This window comes from Helianthus annuus, chromosome 4 (genome assembly GCF_002127325.2).
Source record: "Helianthus annuus cultivar XRQ/B chromosome 4, HanXRQr2.0-SUNRISE, whole genome shotgun sequence".
NCBI classification, from domain to species: domain Eukaryota; kingdom Viridiplantae; phylum Streptophyta; class Magnoliopsida; order Asterales; family Asteraceae; genus Helianthus; species Helianthus annuus.
In genome coordinates, this window is record NC_035436.2 from 143,718,959 (window position 1) to 143,731,941 (window position 12,983).

The window sequence follows — 12,983 nt, forward strand, 5'->3', positions numbered from 1 at the left end:
AAATCGAACAACAATAATAATATTCCCAAGAACTATCAAACAATACAGTGATATATATTTAACATAACTAAAAAATTATAAAAACTCACGAATGATAATAAACAAACCTGAAGTTGACTTTGGACCTAAGTTTATCATTCATCTTAGAATCTTCAGCAGCACTATTTGTTCTAACTTATATTGTTGGTTGTGAACTTTCTTCTTTACTCAGTTGACGAACTTCAACTTTCTGATCCAAATTTTCAGCAACATTTTCATCATCTATCTTGGAATCTTCAGACTCCGGAATGTATTGTAGCTTAAACTGTTGCATGTAAAAGCTCTTTGTTTGATGCAAGATCCTTCATTGAGTTTTCTCTGTTTGGTCTCCATTTGAGTTTTCTCTTCCACCACATGATCTCCATCAGCCACTACCACAACCGATTCCCTGACCTCAATGTCTCCTCTACTTGCTTCAACCTCTTTACATCACAATTCAAAAACCACTTTAGAATCTCCATTAACCGGCCCGTTTCCAGGCTTCTGATCGACACAATCTGACCCATTCGCAATCGCCACATTCTCTCAAACAACCTCTTTAACTACCAACACTTTTCTTGACACCTATTTCTTAACGCATAACTTATTATTATTAACTCTTATTGTAACCTCCAATATTTTTTTATCTTGCCAAATTGCATACATTTAATAAAGAGTCTAAAATATTATTTAAAAAATATGCCAAAATGAAACTTTGCATCTGTTTGACATGAAAGTTGGCAGTACCTTATGCAAACTCTGTTCCAAACAATGAAGCAGCTATAAAATGTCGACTGAACAATTCAATCCATGATGCTTGTATCTGGCAGTACCTTTTGCAAACTCCAATCAGACACAATGTACATTCTTATAAAAATGATTTAAAAACATAACATATGTACATTACCGGCTGATTCGCTGAAACTCCAATCAGACACAATGTACCTTTTGCTCCATGGTGCTTGTACATTACCGGTTGATTCGCTGAAACCCTAAATCAACGCAATAAATCAAAATAAAAAATACGATTGAAAAAAATATAGAATTACTTGCCGGAAACGTCATTTTCTGACGAGCTACGATCTCCGATGCCGACACTGGTGTCTGATTTTCCGATCAATCTTTCAGCGACAAACACACAAACTAAAACGTCTCTATATTAACCATGCATAACACATATTAGGTAAGATTAGATAGTCTAGACATATGTATTCAGATAAATCACTCTAAAATGAATAGAAATTGCACAGCTCATAACAATTATGACATATGTATTACTTACCAGGGATCTCAGATCTGGAAAGATCAATCTAGTTTACAGATGAAGATTTTCATGGTCCTTGTTACACATCATCCGGAGTTCCGGACACATGCAGTGAGGTCAACATGTTGATTCCATGTAAAACCTAAACCAAGTTCAGAAAAGGAAAACCTGTTATCGCTCGGAAATATCTGGAGCTCAACATAATCAAGCGGTGCATGAGTATCAATTCTTCTCTCCATCTTCAACAACCTGAATCAACAAAATTCCTAAATCAAATTTCATAAACTCACTTTCAAATTTCAATACAGCCAAATTCATCCGTCCAGCACAAACATTTCACTCCAAATTCGCACACAGATCAAAACTTCCACACAAACAAATCATCAACAATCATAAATCACAAGCTACAGAATAATAGAACTATCGATAGCATCAACATAACCGCAACTGACCTAAATCAACAATTAACCTACAGATCTAGCCTAAAAAAATCCCTAACTACAAAACTCGCACCTCATCGACAATCGAACACGCAACAACCACCGCTAACAACAACATTTCAAGCCGATTAACTCAAAATCAAATCTAGAAGCTACCACAACACACTATGCATGTATTAACAGAAGCAAAGCACACAGAGAGTACCTGTTAGAATAATGTATCTATAGCAATTGAAGTGAATGATGATGATTGAAAGTTAAACAGGAAGAATCTGAAGGAGAAATTAGCTGCAGATCTTGAATGTAGAGCTCAAGTGTGTGATGAACAGTGAACATCATAATGCAGAAACCCTAATTTGACGGAGAAAGTGCATTACCGAACCTGAAATAAAATTGGGGTTTAGCCCTTTAAGAAATACGAACGTAGAGTTAATGGATGAACTGCAATAATCAAGTAATACGAACTAACGGTAAGATGAAACAACCAAATAATTTGGGTGAAATTATCGCATCAAGAACTGGATTTGAGAGAGAGAGAGAGAGAGAGAGAGAGAGAAAATGAGTTTTATAGAGAGAGAGTTGAGAGTTCAATTGCTCAGAGAAAGTGAGTTTGAAAGTGGAGCCAGATTTCATCTATGTTATATATGTATAGATGGTTTGAATTTTGAATTTGGAGCCAGGATTTTGAATTTTGATTTTTGAATATGAATAGAGGTTTTGATGGCAGATGTTTGAAGTGTGGATGAATATCAGTGCTTTAAATTATGAATGAGGGCAGATGTAACGCTCCGCATTTTTTTTCCTTGTAACTTTCCTTAATTAGAAAGGTTGTCGTGCGTTCCTATTTTTGGAAACTCGTATTCCTTGTAATTGTATCCGAGACTTTGATCATAATAAAATTCGTTATTTCATACAAGTTAAAATTAGCTTATTCATTCATACTTATACGTATCGGTTCATTATACATACATTCGATGCCTTGTTCATGAATCTTGTAGACATGATCGACTTACAAATACATATAGTATATTCACGACTCGTATATTTCGCATATGCAATTACGTCACTGCAAATACTTATTCATATATAACCTACTTGTACAATTGATGCACGCACTTATCTTATCACATATTTGGTGGAATTAAAACATGTTTACATACTTGATTGATTATACACTTATACATCACATGTTTTGCCTAATTGAAACATGCTAGGCTTCAACCATATTGCATACACATTAGTACATTATAAATATTTAATACATATCACGATTATACACATTAAATGTCAAAATAAAAAGGAAAAAAAATGTACAAATAAGCCTACCAACTTGCGGTCGCAAGTGGTGGCTGAATTACTTTGGTTGTTTAAATTAATTAGCATAACCTAGCATCATATATCTACAAGTTATTATGACAATTTGGTTGTTTAATTAATTGGCACAACATAGCATCATATATCTACAAGTTATGACAAAAAAAAAGGAATGGAGCTGCCAATAGCAGCGATCGGAAGTTTCAAGGAAGTTTTAATTGTTTGTTTTTAATGTATAATGTTCCAACCAATCACATAATATTATATGGTTAGTTAATTGATCCATTAATAAACTTAATTTAATAAATATCCTACTCAAACTAAGTGAGCATAAAAAAAAAAAGAAATGTATTTGCTGTTAAACAGCCTAGCGACCGGACAGTTTTTTGGGCAGAATTAATTTGATTTTTTTGTTATTTTAACCCCCCAACTAGTCATATTAAATGCCAACCAACTTAAACCCTAAACCTCTCCCTATAAATACAACTTATAATCAGCCCCTTTACCACTTTTACAACCCTTAAACACTCTCAAAATTCACTCTAAATCACTCAAAAATTCCCAGCTTTGAGCAGAAAGTTTAAGCCATTCAAAGTGAGTTCTAGCTCACTTTTTCAACTCTTTTCTTCTTGTTTCTTCTTCTAAAACACTTGGGTAACCTCCAGGAAGGTTTTCACAAGTTTGTTTGGGCAAACTAAGGTGAAACTTCACCATTTTTGAGGTCCAAAGTGCATATAAAATTCTGCTCATTTTTATTTCTGTTTATGTTCATATTTTGATAGAAAACTTGGTGGAATCTTGTTCCCACCAAGCTCACAACTTAGTCTATGGTTGTGGGTTTATGTTTAGGGGATTTCCATCAAAGTTTTGGGTTCAAACACCCCTTTTATTTCTGTTTATACATAATAAATCAATGATGAAAAAAAGCACAAGACATCATTTTTTTATATAATGGACTTGTGACTTGTGAAGTGTGAACAAATGGAAGTTTTGGCTTTCCAAACTAAGTTCCACTCCTTCATTTGAACATTTTATAACGTGTTAGATTAGATTTACTTTATTATTAGTTCATGACCCTCCTTGTATGTTTTTACATCAAGTGTAGTGGTGAACCATAAGAGGTACCTAAATGGAAGCTTGTTCTTCCTACCTCCTACATGACTTCCATGATACTAGAGGTGCCTAAATGAAGAATAATCTTCTACCTCATGCTTGATTAATGAACTAAATAATACCTATAATGCTTATGATTATACCTATACATACTATTCGAACTCTTGATGGTGGACTTGTGTTCATTTGTCAAGATATTAGAATAACATCATCTAAGGCATAAGACTTGTTACGATTCTAATGAGTATATTACTCATGAAAACATTAACCCTTGAGGTTTCATAGTGTCAAGAACAAGTACTTAGTGTTAAAAGATGACTACTTTCGAATACTTATATTCTTGTGTTTTAACTTCCTAAATCCCTAAACAAACACATTCAACCTTCTAACCTCATCAACTTCGTCACATTGGATAATTGGAAAGCATATGCAAATTTGTGAGTATACTCGCAACCCCCTTTTTATGTTTACCGCTTTTGGGGTGTAACATGTTTAACTATTAAACTACACTTAAACTTATTCTTTATGCAATGCACGAAAACAATCCTTATACATGAATATTATGTTGTTATACTTGATGCTTACGTGGACCATACTTATGTGATATGTTTTAGTCATTAGCTTTCACGAGCCTCCATTTGACATGTATAGCGCTATAGGAGTAACGCACCGCCCCCCTTAAACTTGTGGTCATGTCGAATTAACTAAACTTTCTTGCGTAAACAGAGGATTGGCTAGAAGTATTGCATGCCATGTTAGGTTGATCTTGTATAAACTAAGTTGTCATGTGGATTCGTTTTAAACTTTTATACTTATACTTATGCCTAAACTTGTATACCCGCCTTTGCTTTTGCATTGAATTGTATTTTAAACATGTTACAGGTTGAGGATTGATGATGCTACGAAAATGGATTAGCAAATATGCCTAGATACTCATTTAGACATTTAGGTTTAAAGTGTTGTATAAATTTTGTTATGTTATGTTGAACAACGTTGTTATTTGATTTTCTTGTAATGTTGTTGACAATTTATTAAAGAAATGAAATCGGTTGAATTAAATATTGTTACAAATAGTGTTATGAAGTCTCTTGCAATCTTGAACAAGTCCCACTCCAATGATTCCACCATTGGTTGGGGTGTGACAGCAGAGGTTTGCCCATTTGTATGTGGGCAGACCTTTGAAAAGGTGAATGTGGGCCACCTTTGAATTTTAAAGTCTTTTAATATTAGACATTATGATGTAATAATGACATAAGAAAAGCCTTGTTGGACAGCCTCTCCAGCTGACACATAAGTTTTTCTTATATTATTGAAGTTTTTCTTTTATAGAAAGTATAGATAGATAGATATGTAAAATTACATTTTTTCAACCCGTGTAATACACGAGGTTTTTAAAGATATAACTTTTTTTATTATTTAGTATAAAAAAATTACATTTATTCAACCCGTGTAATACACGTGGTTTTTAAAGATATATTTTTTTTATTATTTGGTATATAAAATTACGTTTATTCAACTCGCGTATGATAAACAAGACTTTTAAAATATATTGTTTTATTATTTAATATATAAAATTACATTTATTCAACCCGTGTAATACACGAGGTTCTAACCTAGAAATGATTATATACAAATTTATAATGTACCTGTTTTTTTTTTTTTTTGACACCCACCTCTTCCCAGAGGTACCGGGTTCGAGTCTTGAGAGTGGCATATGTCGCCCAGAGTAAGAACTCGGCATGGGGAAGTCACCGCGGAGCTAGCTTGGTCGGGTAGCGGCCCTCGGAGTGAGATCACTCCGGCGGTTGGGAGGACCGTGCACTACCCCCCCCCCCCTGTTTTCAATACTCAATCCGTGTAAAAAACAAGTTTACAAGCTAGCATAACATTAAACTTTCGTTACGTATCTTAAAGATATAATAGCATTTAGAATCAATATTTGTTGGTTATTTTAGTTACAACGTTTTCTAATTGAGAATTACACTAACCGACTATCAACACAAATAATTTACCCGAGGACACATTCAGTCACTGGTGGGCATAACAAATTCCGTATAAAATATATTCTTCGGTAAGGCTCTATGTTGTAGGATAAAGCCTTTAGAGGCTTTATCGCACCACGCAAGTGTCGCGTATGCGCTATGTAAACGAGGGGCTTGATCGTTAACTTGTACGGTGTTAGATAACACCCCCTTTAAAGCATTATAACGCCCTTTAAAACCCCCATTAAAACAATAAGAAAAAGGAAATCATAAAAGGAATGGTCGACTAGGAATGCCCGGAATCTAAATAGAGTTTTGAGATGCTTCTATCTAGCGTTGGGGCTAAAGGTGAATTTGGCAAAAAGCGAGCTATATGCTATTGGGGTGTCGGAGGTTGAAGGTCAAAACATGGCGGATATACTAAGATGCAAGATAGGAACACTACCATTTATACACCTGGGGCTCCAAGTGGGGGCTAACATAAATTTAATTAAGAACTGGAAACCGGTTGTCGACATCTTCAAGAAGAGGCTCTCGATTTGGAAGGCAAACACCCTTTCATACGGCGGTCGAATCACTCTCATCAAGTCGGTGCTTAATTCCCTGCCGACTTATTATTTTTCACTATTTAAAGCGCCCTTGCAGGTTATCAAGCAATTGGAGAGGCTTCGGAAGGACTTCTTGTGCGGGGCAGATTCGGAACATGGAAAAATGCCGTGGGTGGCTTGGCGTGGTTTGATGGCACTGAAAGACATGGGGGTGTGGGTGTCGGGTCGTTGAGAGAGGCAAACTTGCCACTTCTAGGGAAGTGGTGGTGGCGTTTCAAGACCGATAGCTCTAGCCTCTGGAGAAAAGTTATTTGGAGTCTGCATAATAATTCTAGATACTGGAGTGGAATACCCGCAAGATTATCGGCACCCGGCCCATGGAAGCAAGTCTATGGCGTGTCTAGGGAACTTGCAAAAGTAGGTATTGATTTATCAAGTCTGACCAGGGGTATACCGGGCGACGGGCAGATGATTCAGTTCTGGAGGGACCCGTGGCTTCTAAACAAACCACTCCAGGCAGTTTTTCCAAGCTTGTTTAGGCTGGAGAGGCAGAAAAATGCGGTTATAGCTGACCGTGTGGGGGATGAACCACATAGACATGGCTCATGTATGATTAATCGTTTGTGATGAAAGGTAATTAAGTACTCGGATTCCAATAACGCGAGGTTATTACCCGATGACCAATTAACATATATCCAACCCTAATCCCTCCCACGATATCTCGATTGCCAACGGCACCAAGAACGTATGGTTTAAAACTATGATCAAACACAAGTTAACAATTATCCAAACACCATAACAAACTAAACAACACATGTAAAGTTTATTATTCCAGAAATCAAAGCATAAAACATAAGTCAAGCAAACCTTACATTTGGGATGACCAACAATAGAATTAGCCACTCATGGTTTGGGGAATCATCATAATATTCAAATACTTGTTCATGGAAATCAAACACAAATACTCAATGTTTAGAATCTTCAAGAACACCAAATTTTCGCCTCTAAAGTCTTGCAAAGCGGAACCAATGATGAGAATGATGAAAAGACACACATAATTGTCTATTAAAAATGGGAGTTACACATTTGGCTGGACTCTACCGTAAATTACACTGGTCACCGTAAATTACGGTGGCCTTTAATCCTTTACGCCATGTTCAAACTATGTTGCGCTGGAACTATGGGACTTTGGGGGCTACCGTAGCTTACGGTGCCTACTGTAAGCTACGGTAGCGGCTGGGTTTGTTTCTTTTGTTTCTTCTTTCATCAACCTTCATTCTTACATCCACCCGAGCATCTTCTAAAGCTGCATTTCCACTCTTTTTAAGCCCCATATGTATCTGAAACACAAGCAAACGTAGTTATCTAATTCTAGACAATTACTTGATTAAATGTAGGATTTAACTATCGTTTATAACACTTAAGGGTCGTCCTACGGACTGCCCATCACATCCCCATACTTAACCGTTGCTTGCCCCCAAGCAACTCATCCACCAAAATGTCATAAACTCCACAAGCGATTCAAAGCAAAATCAAGCAAACAAACGTCATTCTTTTTACTAACTTTTTCCTAAAAACCTGCACAACACACCCCTCACAATAAGCTCCTCTCGGTGACAAATAATGACTAGAAACAATGAGCTAGAACACACTCAAGGCAAATGTGTGGTTGGCAATACTATGCTTGCACATAAATCGGCCCTTCGCCTAAATAATTGCTAAAACATGTGTGTAAATCAAATGGACTTAAAAGGTTGTAACACGGCTAGGCATATGGGTAGAAAGTGAGAGGATATGTGTATAGTAACACATAATTCGACCCAGACTTTTTATTCCATCTAAACCAACATACTAACTATGTACAATATGATGCATATTTTTTCTTACTTTTTCTTTTCTTTTCTACTACTACTACAAACGTTTATTCTCATTCTTTTTGTATTTTCTCTTTTTCTCTTTTTTTTAAACATAAACATAACATAACAAATATCATAATACAAACTACTAATGCTACTAGACTGAGTCGAAAACGGGTGAATTTTTAGGGAGATAGGCATGGGTTATCAAATGATAAGCTCTAAACTCAAAATTGGCTACTAAAAGTCCAAACCCCTGTCCCTCTCGCTACCATGCTCATATATGTAATTTATGAGGTCCAACCCCCCCCCCCAAATCCCACACTCTCACATACCTTGACGAGGCTACCTAAATGCCCTTATCCTTTTCACATTCATGTCAAGCTAAGGCCTCAAACCGCATTTAGGCACAAGTTCTAATACACACCCACACATTGCCACTCTCACCAATGTAAGGGTGTACGGGGTTGCCGGTGTGTCATGCGGTTCTAATACTAAGTGTTCAATTTCAGAAAATTTTTCGCTTGATTTAAAAATTTTTCAGAACTTTCAAAAATTTCCCCCCATCCCCACACTTGGGATATATTGACCCCAATGTATGACTTTGAATGGAAAGATCGCTTATCAACCACACAACATCAATTTTCGCTTTTCCACTCAAACCCCAAATTTCTTTTTGTTTTTTTTTAATTCAAATTACTAAAACACCACAACCTTCTCAACCCTTCTAAACTCAACACATCATAACACCACCCTAACCACCCAACCATAGAACATAAAACACAAATATCTACAGAAATATACATAGTGGGACAAAACACGACTTGATCAGTAATAGCGCGGTTGAGGAGGCCAGAAGATAGATGTCATCATGTCCGAGAACTCTCCAAATCCAAATGCACCGCTACTACTACCGCCTTCATCTCCACCTTCTCCAGCTTGTTGGCTCGGCGCTTGCATCCCCTTGGCTTGACGTGGATCCACCCACATGTAATGATGCAATGGTGGCGTGGGATATGAAACACTACCGTCATATGGCGGTAGAGTGGAATAATCCACAATTGGAGGATCCGCGACAACAGGTTGGCCCGCGTGCCAAGCGTCGTGCATACACAGGTTCCGATCATCAAGATATCTATTGTTCATCTCTTGCTCAAAATAATAAGCATGGGTACGGTTCCATTGCTCCTGTCTGTCATAATTTTGCTTCATCAACCGTTCCATACTTGCGCTAACAAATATTTGATGATCAAAAAGGGTTTGGGCCGGTTCCGCCCAATCCGTAAACGTAGGAGGTCGTGCATTTCCCACAACTTCTTGAATTGTACCATGGTGGGCCCAATTCGGATCAATTTGTTGCCTTGTATAATCGAACACACCCCTTGCAAATATGGGTTGTGTGGGCCTACCACGTCTCCTTCTACCTTTACTTGAACCCCCTTCGTCTACTTCCATCGCCTCCACATTCGGGTCGTCAGCATAATCGTCATCCCCACTTTGGGGCTCATCACCACTTTCGGGCTCATCCGCCTCGCCCGGATTTAATGGCCTTGCATCCACCTTCAACGCACGCCATCTTTAACCCTCACTCTTTAGCTTGTGATATCGTTCCGACTCCTGATACTTCCAACCCACACCCAACTTCTTCAAATCAAAAGGCTTGTGTCGCTTCTGTGCACCCCTATCTTCCGGTCGCAACGCGAGGGGTGCTTAATACTAGTTTGGAATTAATTAGGAGTTAGGACGGTGGCTTAGTTATTTATATATATATTCCATGTATGTGTTCGTAAGTTTAGTATCAATAAAACAAAAGTTCATTTTATTTTTTTAAGTAAACTACAATTTGCGGAAGAAAGAGCTTGGTGTCAACTTGCGTCACTGTTTTAAAAGAAAAAATTATCGTGAGATTACCAAAATATCTCTTGATCTAACGGTCAAACTAACAGAATTTTAACTGAAGAAGACAATATGTAACGCTTTTAAACGATTGAGTACTCAACAAACAAAATTTTCAAAATTGGGACGCAACTTAACATCGGGCTCTTTCTTCGTAGACGCAAATTGCAATTTACTCAAAAAACTATTTAGACTAAATAACATTTCTGACCAAACCACATGAACTAAAATGACAATTTACTCTTATTTGTGAGATACTTAGTTTCAATTATCTTTTGATACTCGTTTTTATTTTTATGACTTAGTTATTTTGTTTAGTTGTTATTGCTTCATTTGTCCGCCCACTAACAATTGGTTGAATCATACTTTCGTTTTTAACATGTATGGAGGAACATCATAAGAAGCTATGAGGAGAAAATAGTGGTTAGAGAATATTCATCTTACTTATGCATAAAATTTTGTACAATTCCTTATAATTCCTTATATTGTGTTAGGATGTTTTGGAACTTTAAAAGTTAACTAGAAAATTGACCCGCGCGCGTTGCGCCGTGGTCAACGAAATTGACATGTTGTTGACCAGATTCACATTTACAACGTGTTAAAGATATTTTTTTCGGTTAAGTCTGTATTACTATCTTATACAAATAAGTAATTCACCAAGTAATTTCAATACAATTAATGGTATCATAATTACTACGTTACATGACTTGTATCCATATAAATAACCTATCGTATTAAGCTCCCCGCGTTGCGGCGGGGGTGTAAAACTGTGACAAATAGCACCAATGTCATACTATAGTCAACGACCACCAACATTGAAGTTGCGGCGTCTTAACGTGGAAAAATTAGACGACCTATAAAAATAGAAAATAATAACTAACTCAATTTAGGACTCGCACGTTGTGATGAACTTATTAAATGGGAAAAAATAGACGACGTAGACACACTGAACCACACACGTACGTTGCCACATGTTAACTCGCAAAATTTAGAACGAAGTGTATAATAAAACGTAAAATCGTTGAACCATGATGTGTGTAAAATGCAACATATAAATTACATCAAATGAGGCATAAAACTAACCCTTTTTAAGTACTAATGTTGGAAAAAGTGTATTTTTGTCTTCCTTTTGTATTTTCAGGATTAAATGAGCTCAAATTAACAAAAGAAGCAAAAAGACAGCTAAATCTAACACAAATACAAGAAAAGGAACAAAAGTGGATTGCCCGACCCCTCGACAGCATCCTCCCAAGCAAAACAGAGAAGGCAGAAGACTGAACACGCCCCGTGCTCAGCGAGCACGGGGCCGTGCCCAAGAAGTAGCAGAAAAGACAAACCTGTAGAAGCTTCTATTGCTCGCCACGGGGCCGTGCCCAGTGAACACGGGGGCGTGGCCAAAGTACTGCAGACGCATTAATTGTAATTGCGAATTACAATTAATGAAGAGAGATAGTGTCAGACGGGCACGGGGCCGTGCCCAGCGGACACGGGGCCATGCCCAGGCTTCTATTCAGCCTATAAATAAGAGTGCTTGGAGCCATTGCAACTCATCCCTTGGCACACCACCTCTCTCACACTTCATCCACCACCCACCACCATCACAACACCATCATCCACCACCATCATCCATTGTCCATCATAGAGTGTGTGAGTCGTCTCGGGATCCAAGATTGATCGTAAGAGTTCTTGACAATCAAGGCCATGTTTGCCTAAGTCTCTTACATCACTTGGTGAAGACAAGTGTTTAGTATAATACTTTTTATTTTTAATCTTTTGCACTTCTTAATTGGTTTTGTATTAATGACTTTAATAACTAGTTTCTTATGTTGAAGGTGATTCTTCCTTATCGTTTGTCCGTGGTGTCTTGGCATTATTTTACTGTCTATATAAAATAAGAGATTTTCACCATTCATATCTCCACGGTCTATATGGAGGTATGTTGGCTACCTGGTCGGGGGTTAAGGGAACGGTTTGGTAAGGGTCTTGCCCTTGTTCAGCGTTTAGAGGTCCTGCAAGGGACCTGGGTCAAATTTAGTAGGACCTCCTTTAATACCCAAAGGTATTGGATGGCGGGGGTCCAAACTCTTTGATCCCCTCATAAGTTAACTACTATTAATACTATAACCCGGCTATTTAGGACTGTATCCCTGCTGACTCAGACTACTTAGTCGAGGGTAACGTCACCTCCAAAAGAGGGGCCTACCATAATTTGCATTAATAACTTAATTAATTATCTTTCAATAATCTGACCATTTAGGATTGTATCCTTGCTGACTCAAACTACTGGGTTGACGGTAACGTCGCCTTCAAAAGAGGGGCCTACTACAATAACTAAGATGATCTCTTAAACAAGTGCAAAAGTGCGAAAATAATCAAAGGTTATACTAACACACGAGTCGGATCCAAGTGATTCATCTTGTCTATCTGTTTTTATTTTTATTTTATTTTTCAGCATTTAGTTAGTTTTATTTTCTTAGTTTAAAAATCTTTTTCTAACATTTTGATTTGATTAGACGTTGAGGATAAACCGGTACTAAAAGCTCTTGTGTCCT